This window comes from Geospiza fortis, unplaced genomic scaffold (assembly GCF_000277835.1).
Source record: "Geospiza fortis unplaced genomic scaffold, GeoFor_1.0 scaffold173, whole genome shotgun sequence".
Taxonomy (NCBI): Eukaryota; Metazoa; Chordata; class Aves; order Passeriformes; family Thraupidae; genus Geospiza; species Geospiza fortis.
The window spans coordinates 1,584,702-1,594,424 of NW_005054334.1; positions in this window are offsets into that span (position 1 = coordinate 1,584,702).

Below are 9,723 nucleotides of genomic sequence, written 5' to 3' on the forward strand. Positions count from 1 at the left end.
TTGGCCTCTGGAAGAGGTTGAGAATGTCTGAGTGAGAAAATGGTCCTTGAATGCTGATCTCCAAAACTGAACAAAAATAAGTATTAAAAACACATGAAGGGGGGAAAAAAGGAGGTGGAGAGAGGAATAGGTCAGAAAGAAGAAATTGCAGCATGATAAAAGAAAAGGTGGAGGTGAACAATGGAGCCAGAGACCCATGCAAAAATAAATGAAAATAATGAAGAAAAAACATTAGTTGATGTTTCAGTGAACTGAAGGAAGTAAATAAGATGAAATCTGGGAGAAAATCACAGAGAATAAACACAGAAGGCTACAAACCTCATTGCAGCTCACAGCTTTCCCAGTGTGCTGAATGACTAACTCAACAATCTCATCCAACTTGTGAAATATTCAAAATACCATTAGTTAATTTTGTAACCTCCTCCCTGGAAATGCAGTACACTTTTTATACCACTAAAGATGTGCCTCACAAGTGGAAGTAGTGGTTAATTTGACAAGTTATTAACTGTTAAGCCCAACTGTCCCATCAGTAACCAACTTGAAAAGGAAGACCAGTAAATGTAATGGCAGTGGAACATTAGTGAGTAAACCAGTGATCATTCTGTGGAGGTTAAATGGAAATGGCAAAACATCTATCTGGCTCTTGCCCACTCTGAGCTTGTGCAGTATCTAAAGTCAGTCAGTCTCCAAACGTTACATACAAGAGTGAAGTCAAGATAAAAGATTTGAGCCTATCCCTGATCTGATCTCTCATGAAAAGGAGAGGACAGTTTAGGAATATCATCTTCAAGTGTAAATGAACACAGAATATAAGCAAGGACTGATATATTTGATTCATAAACACAGTATAGAAAACAATCCCCAATTTCCTGGAGTTCTTGGCTTCTTGCAAGGACTCCTGTCCCTTTTAGTATTCAGTATGGATTATGTTCAAAGTAAATTCCTCTGTTAAATGTCAGCAAATCCAATAAATGCATTAGCATCTTATCTAAGCAGATTGTTCCAAGTGGTTTTACAATGGTTAGTACATTTTATATGCAGCAAAAGTCTTTAGCAATATCTGTTTTCCTTAGTTTCCTGTTAATGTGGCAAGGACTGACACACCAGGCTTCATCACAGACCAAGACTGCATCAGGCAGGATGAACTCCTGATGAACATTGACCACTGATACTAATAATACCTAGTTATAGCAAAAGTTTCTCCTGTGTGGGCACTCACAATTCTCCTCAAAGCAGACTGTGAGAATATTTGCAGCAGCTTTTGTATGTCCCTGTAAACTGGTGAAGCCCCCACCAAAATGCAAATGAAAATGCTGATTTAGTCATACCACAAAGGTCTCATCGTTTCTGCTTCCAGTCTTAACAGAAAGATTGTTTAAAAAAACCCAAAAACCCTAAGCACATCAATGACCAAACCACCAAGACAAACTAACTCAGGGTACGAACTTAGACTCAGCTGTTGCCAGACAGAATTCCTTTTATCAGAACTTTATCCCAAATATTCAAAGTCTAACAGTCCACATCTGCCTCCAGCAGGCAGCAGGAGATTCTGGCAGATTCAGTTATGAGTCTGGGGCAGCAAGAGGTTTCTGCTCATTTGTAAAGTACAATTTGAGGTACAATTAAGATTTTTGTGTTGTGAGGGTTTCACAGAATGCAGTGCAGATGAAACATTGGAGTTAGCAAAATGACAGTGCAGAGTTTGCAATGCAAAATTAGACCAGATAAAATTGTAGAGGGAGCATTTTTAAGAGAAAGATAAGCAAATGTCACATTGGGGTTAGGGTGCTCAGGAAGTTAGAAGTGAAATTCTGTGGCTTCAAGGGTCTTTGGAAAATGGTAGCTTATTCCTTGGAGAATGCAGTAACAAACCAGCTGATAGGGAGGGATGATGCCAGATGCTGCAACATGTACATTGAGGTAGGGGGGGAGAAGATGAAGTAAAGGGTATTTTCTCCAGTCTAATAGGCAGCTAGAGGAAAATTACTTCAGGAATTAAAAGCCTAAGGAGAAAAAATACAGTGACCCAGCATACTGGAAACTGGAGATGAATGTAGATCTCTATTGTCTCCCAAAGACAGACATAATTTATCTTATTGAGAATTTTATTGTTCATGCCCATCTCCAAGACACAGGAGGATCATGGCTCTGGAATCTTACAAAGTTACAGCCAGACAACAATTTCCCCAGAAAGTGACAGAGGAAAAAGATTTGTAGCACTGATGAGAGGGTTTCTGAAAGAGAAAAAAACTACTTTGAAGATGTTGTACACAATCATGTAAAGTTTCAAGCTGGAACTGACGTAGATCTCGCACGGAGAAAGAAGGATGACAGAGCTGCTGTGGGACTTGCAGCCAGCTGTGGACCACCCCACGAAGACTGTTTTTCACTTCCACATTAACTTCACAATATGCAGTTTTCAGTCCAGTTGATGTTGATGCATCCTTCTGTTTCTAGCAGCTGCCTGTGCACAGTATGTATTGTGGTAGAGGAATAATGAATCAGAGAATGCTTTCTCATGAGACTAAGCTAAGCAAGATGCCTGTCTGGTGGTTGCCTGCTTCTTTACTAATAAAAAATTCAAACCATTACATCTCCTTCACTCCAGGGCTGGCTCCAGCACTCAGTCAGCCTCTTCCTCACAGAAAGCTGACAGTTGGACCAATTTTAAAGCATACAAATCTCCTCATCTTGTCTTCATATTTCCCAAAAGAAGCAGAACTGAGCTTAAAAAACCAAAACCATGTAACCTAAACCCATAGTTTTAAGAGGTACTTGTCCCCAGACAGGTACCTGATAAAGCAGCATTTTAAACCACTTTTCCCTGGCATTCTTTTCACCTATTACTCTTGACCTGTAAATCAGCTCTCAGGAGCACTCTAATGACTGAAGCAACAAGTCCTGAGCCCTTTATCTGACAAACACAACTGAAGGGACAGCTCTACATGCTTTGTAGAGGTAGAAGCAGCAATACTGAAAGCATTCATTGCCTTAGCAACTAGGACAACCTCTTCTTTAATTAGCACATCATGGTCTGAACTTTGCTAATAGAACCTGCCCACACTGCATGCTAACCATGGGTTAGGTAATCTCGCGCTTGCCAACACAGGCAGCCTACCACGCTTCTGCTTCCTGACATTCTCCACATGAGCACTCTGTTCTCAGGTCCCACATCTGCAGGCAGGCTGTGGGTGGTGTTAATGAATGATACATCCTTGTGGTTTCTCACCCTGGACTCATGATCTCCTATCCCATCACATATTTGTCTGGGATGGCAGGCACAGGGCGCTGTGGAACAGCTCCTATGTGCTCTCTTAGGATTTGGGAGGTTACTGTCCATGACAAAGGAATTATTTCCTGGCATTAGCTTAGCAGATATGGCAGAGAAATAAGAGGGCTATCTCACTGCCCAAGCAACCCCACTTGGCCTATCCTCCCCAGTTCCTCTCCCTGCCACCCTCTTCTGGAGTTTCTTCACCAGTGGCATTACTGATGAATACATGCAATTTCTAAGATCCAATGGCACCAGCAATTATGGAATATGGTCTTCCAGAAGATATGCCATATAGCTTTGTAGTGCAGTTATTCTCTGTTCATTCCCCAGAATTGCAGGAGAAAAAAACTTATTAAAAACATGATCAAAAGAAAATAGATATCTGGATGAAAACAAGCTTTGAGGGGAAAAAATTAGGGTTTACAAAGTCATTGTCATAGCTCTAACTACAGCTCATTGAAATTTGTATCAGCATAGCAATAGTAGTACTAAGTCTAGAGCAGAAAGTAAAACTGGTCTGAGTTAACAGCGCTCAAATATTCTGGGCTGAATTCTGTACTGCCATTGGCATTAGAAAAGGAGGGTCCAAAGCTAGCATGGGTATGTCTATGGGAAATCCTACCAAAGCAGTGGAACAAACTGTGCTCTGAGACAACAGGTCTCACTAAGTGGGAAAAATACAGCATTCAAAAGAAGAGAAAACTAAATTTTAATCGTTTTAAATGCTTTGTTTAATAACACTCTGAACTAAGGAAGCAAATTCTTCTCTTTTTTCTCCTGCTGTATTTAATTAATCCTGGGATTTAGGGAAAGAACACAAGATCTTATGCTGGGTTTGGAACGCCTGCTCAGCAAAACAGTGAATGACACTGACTACTTGTGGGATCACCTTCAGGGTACTTTCACCCATGGTTTCTGTAAAACTGAATGACAATATATTTCTTAATTAAAATATTTACATGTTAAAAATGTTGAAGGAGAGGTTTTCACAATAATGTGGGGATGGTTTCTGTAGATATTTATTTAGGGTTTTGGTGTGGTATGTTTTGTTTGTTTTTAATGTTGAACAAGATGAGCAGAAAGAGAAAGCTGCTGCCATCCTACAAAAGTCGAGATACCTATTCAAGATACCAGATATTCCTTATAAAGATACACTCTTAGAAGCAAGAAATTGCAACTCAAAATCAGTAAATTCCCTGAGTGCACATACATACCATACAGTATCAATCACACATAAAATACCAACCTTGCATTATCAAATGCGGCTACTGCTTGGAATGCTGGCAAGAAGATGCTTTTCTTCTGTTCTTTAAAATGTCAAACTTTTAACAGATCATTGCCCCAACAGAATCAGAGATTCAGAGAAGTGCTGTGATCAAAGACACCCACCATTCTTCTGAAGAGGAATTCAGGAAATGCAAGTTCAGTTAGTATATAGAACTATCACCTCTTTGTTCTGGTTATGTGCATCTTTAAATTAGCCATTAGATAATTCTGCCACTTCACTGAACTTTCTGCATTGAGGATATTTATTCTTCCTTGTCCAGAAGGAATGACTTTAGTGGTAGTTATGGAAATAAAAGAGATAATAAAGCTCCCATGCAAATCTTATGTTTTGTGTATTTTCTTATTTGACTATAAAGTGATATTCCCAAAGGTGTGGAGTCAGGAATGTTTTAAAACTGCTGATGAGCATCACCCATTGCTATCTTAATTAAATAGTAGTGATTTACCCATTACAAAATACTTTGTTCCATTACAAAATCCTTTCCTAGTGTATGGAGGCATAAAAAGAGAGTGTAATATCAACTGCACAAACCATTTCTATGGAATAGAAATAGTGAAGTTGACTTCCTCTTGTGAAGTATTTTGAGATCTACTCATGGAATGTGCAGTAGGGGCAGGCAATTTCATTACTACTCTAAAAGACTCTTGCCCTTCTCTACACTGGCAGGTACTTGCTCAAGCAATTAAGATATGGGATACTATCAATTCAGGGTGTTCTTCCTTTAGCTGGAATAGTAATAGGACCTTGGAAACCACATAATAAAATTACTTTTCAAATGAAATCTGACATACTTGCACACTGCCACTTGTTTTTATGCACTGATCCCTCCACCTATGGAGAGATCTTGCTAACAGTTGCTGTTGCATTCCCAGGATAGTGATGATGGTACCGCATTAAACATCTCCTTGGAAGCCAGCAAGCCTCTATTGCTTCTGTAAACATCTCTGGCAAGCAGAGCTTGCTCTTCTCTTCCTGTGGCATGGAACCATGGGGAAGCAAGAATGAAAGCAAGAATCCCTCAAACCATTAAAACCTGGCATTTCTTCAATATTCAACCTTCCACGATTATTTGCTTCTGGAATAGGAGAGCCTTCCCACATGGTGATGATTGGTGGGAGAGTAGAAGAAAAGCAACAGAAATTTCCTGTGAAAAGTGAGAAGTTTTCATTTCACTTTTTCTGTTGTGTGAAGATAGCCAGCAGAGGGTTTTCAGCGTTGTCCTTATTCTTTATGTCTCTCTTATCCTTTCAGAAAAGTCTGCAAGGTGTCAGCACCCCACACCCAAGGAATTTTGGTTCACTAATGCCCAGATTAGGGTACTCATGAAGATTCAGAAGAGATTTTATGATGTTTGTTTGCCAGAGCACATAGCTTTGAGAGGAAAAAAAAAAAAAGATAAAACCAAAAAAAGGTGTTTGGATTAAAAATACTTTTAAACTGTAAACTTAAGCATGAGAACTCCTGTCATCAATTTGCTTTTGCACATAGAGTGGGCTAAAGTGGGGAACTTCCAATAAGTTTCCTGAATAGCAGGCAGATCATGTGTATGTTAAAGGTTTTCCTTTACCTGAGAGAGCTGGAGCCCGACTTCCTGGAGAAAGAGCACTGTGCATTCAATTCTGATTTGCCATTATCATGAAACACTCTTTAATGACAACGTATAGTATGGGGAAAAACTGGTGAGAAATGCTAAAAAAAAACTAATGTCAGTGTTATGATTTGTTGACATGTTTAAAACTCATCCCTGAAATGGATTCCTTTGAGTGAAGCACTAACTGTACAATGACCACAACTCTTGTCAGGAACCTCTTGTTTGCCAAAAGGGAAGCTGAAGCCCCCAAAATCTTGTTTTATATTCACCCGCAACATGGTGTGAACAGGAGTCCCTCTGTTTCACACACATTTGGCCAGACAGGGGGACTCTTGGGTTCAGCCTTCTTAATCAGTTTATTATTGGATTGTTTTTTGGGCCACTACGTGTGCATTAATCAAAAAAGTACAGATCAAGAGAGGTCAAAGCAATGCCTCCCCAAATTTGCCACTGCCCTTTCCACAATTGAGATCACTCCTTTAAATTTTAGACCAACATTTTTCTTTATGGCATCAGTGGACTAGGGTAACATTTACTTCAAATGAAATGTATTTCCATAAGAGTGACAGAGGGCCCCTGTAGCCTTGCTTGCCTGCAGGAGCAGGGCAAGAGGAAATGCCAAGGGCAAGTCTTGCTCAGACCTGCAGTCTTGTTCCCTTTAGAGCCAGAATGTGCTTCTTTTTTTATTCTTCCCTTCAGCAATGAATTGAGTTCCTGTAGCAGAAGGAAGGATTGTTGACCTATACATTCACAGTGGAAAGGTTACTTCAATCAGAGGGGAAAAAAGTCAAAAACAAGAGGAAATAGTCCCCAAATTGTGTGTGTGCATCTGGGAAAGAAAGCTCTTCTAATCTTAAACAGAGGTGTCAGAAGAGAGCTCCTTTATGGTACTTCCAACAATCATTCCAGATGACATTTCTTATTGTTTTTAGTATTAACATGAGCACACTTGAGAGCTCCAGTCCTAAGTCAGAACCCATTTTGTTAGCAATTGTACAAATAATTTCACACTTTCCCTTTGTGGGAGATCTTACAACTCTTCAGGAGACTATACAGAGCAATTATCGGGCCAAAAAACTTGGTTTTAGTTTACAAAAAAGTCAAAAAATAAGCATATTCCTTGACTAGACACAGAATAAGAAACTATTAACCCCTTACCAAATTATTTGTTTGGATTTTTTTTTGTTCTTCTTTTTTTTTTCTTTCTTTTCTTTTCTTTTCTTTTCTTTTCTTTTCTTTTCTTTTCTTTTCTTTTCTTTTCTTTTCTTTTCTTTTTATGCAGAAGGTCCCTCCCTGTTATCTCCAAAAATGCCAGTGAAAATGCCATGTGAGGATGAGGAATTGATCTTATTTCCTCACTATGAATATGCACTGTCCTCTGGCTCTGGGCAGAGCTCAGCTGTGAAGAGTCACAGGGACAGCGCAGGTCCCTGGTAATTACTTCTGTGGCTGGGGACAAATATAATAAAAAGCAGGGCATTAATGGACTTCAGAAGCCTCTCTGGTCAAAGTACATGAACCTTGTATCAGCCAGAGGCTGGGAGGGCTGAAGCAAGTTCACCAGCTGTGTGATCTTTCTGTGACTGGAGCAAGAGGCTCGTGAGAGCACAGCAGAGCCCTCGTGTACACAAGTGAACACAAAAGCTTGATGTTCTTCCAAAGCAAGGACAGGGGAAGCAGTTAGTGTAAACCTTCTGATTCAAGAACAGGTACCTTAGGACATGACAGAGCAACAAGCACATCCTGCGTGAAATCAGGTGTTTGCAATGTTTCTAAAGGGTGCAGAGGACCTGTGCGTATCTGGGGGGTGTGGGGAGGGTGAGGTTAGGCAAAAGAAGAAACAAGAAAATGAAGTTTTTTAGTTAGTTCTTAAAATAACTGAGGCTAAAATATTTCCTACCAACCCTGACAGCTCATATCTGACTTGTTGTCCTTTGAGACAGCCAGCCACAGCACTAGTTTTTAAATTCGAGCAAGAAATTCAAAGCTGTTCAACGAGCCCTCAAACCATAATAAAATAATCACGTTTTCTGTATATAAGTTTGTGCACAAGACAGTATGTATAATTAGTCATGCACAATCAGCTGTATTTACTGGAATCTGAGTTTTCCGAGACAAATGCATCCTTCTGTTTACAACATTTCTTTTCCTCGGAGACTGCACAGCGATTGCTTTTCACATAATAAAGGTGATTTATTTCCTTGTTGCATCACTTTGAAAATGTGGCTGCTTCTGGAATGATACTGAGCCAAATGGTTTAGATATGGCCAAGAGTAAGTCTGTGAAGTTGGAGCAAGTAAGAGTTCAGTTCAGCTCAGTGCCAGTTCCCCAAATTGCTATACTGTACCAGTTTCCCTAAGGCCCTTTCTTTACAGGCCAACATCTCTCCTTTTGACCTTGGACCTTTTAGTCTCATATCCTTTTGAGGGTGCTTTGTAACATGCTAAAGGATAGTGTTACATTTCACCTGCGGTTTTGCACCAGGCGCTGATGCAACATTTTACTCAAAATCCGCCTGTGGCTGCGCAGAGGTAAGCAAAATTTGCAGTGTCTATAGTGAATACAGCTGTACCTTGAAATATCCATCCACGGATATAGTGAAAGCCTGACTAGACAAGGCTTTAATGAACTTGGTGTAAATTTGAAGTCAGTTTAAAGCATGAAGGTTGAATTTGATGTCCAGCGAGACCCCTTCCCATCTAAAGTGTTCTGTGGTTTTTCACAGAAGCCAGGCGTGACAAGGAGTATGATGTGAAGTGGGAATTAAAATCAGACAGCCATGATTCACTAGAGCTGGTGTAGAAGTGACCAGGTCACCAATAAAAGCCATCCCATCTGACTCACACAGATGTTTGGTGAAAGGTGGAGTGCTATGGAGTGAGGCCACTAACTATGACTGCTGATCTCAGCTCTGGAGCAAGCAGCAGTCACCTACATTCAGACAAACAAAAGCATCTCCTTCCTGTAGATTTCAAAGTTTCCTCAGTCCTACCTCAGGTGCTGGAAGGAGTAGTAGTTCCCTGCTCTTGACAGACTCTAAGTGTACACAAGAATGACTTGTCTTTGTGAAAGAAGTCTTTTGACTCTAGATTTTGTCTTACTTTCCAAAATCAGTATTGCTGTCCCACCAAACTGCCTTTGGAACTGATTTTAGGGCTTCTGTCAGAAAAGCCAGCAGCAGAAAGACTCTCTCATTTCTGAGTAACATAGCTATGCTAGAAACTCCAAACATGCCTCTGATTCTTGTTGTTTGCTGGAGAACTTTCCTGGGGGTGCTTTATCTTGAGGAAATTAGAGCAACTCCCAGAAAATCTCCTTCAGTTTCAACAGGAGTCCGGAGCGATATAGAAACGACGGGTATGATTCACTTCTCCAGATTCATCTTGTCTTAGTGTAGGTGTCTAAAATAGGTCAAATGAATCACAGCCTAAAATTCCTGCTTAAAAGACAGTCTACTTGCCTTGCTCAGATACATATTTTCATTCCAAATGATTCTCACAGACAGTTCTGACACTTGAACCACAATAGGAATGGTACATGGATGTTCAGCTATATTGACATATCAAGTAA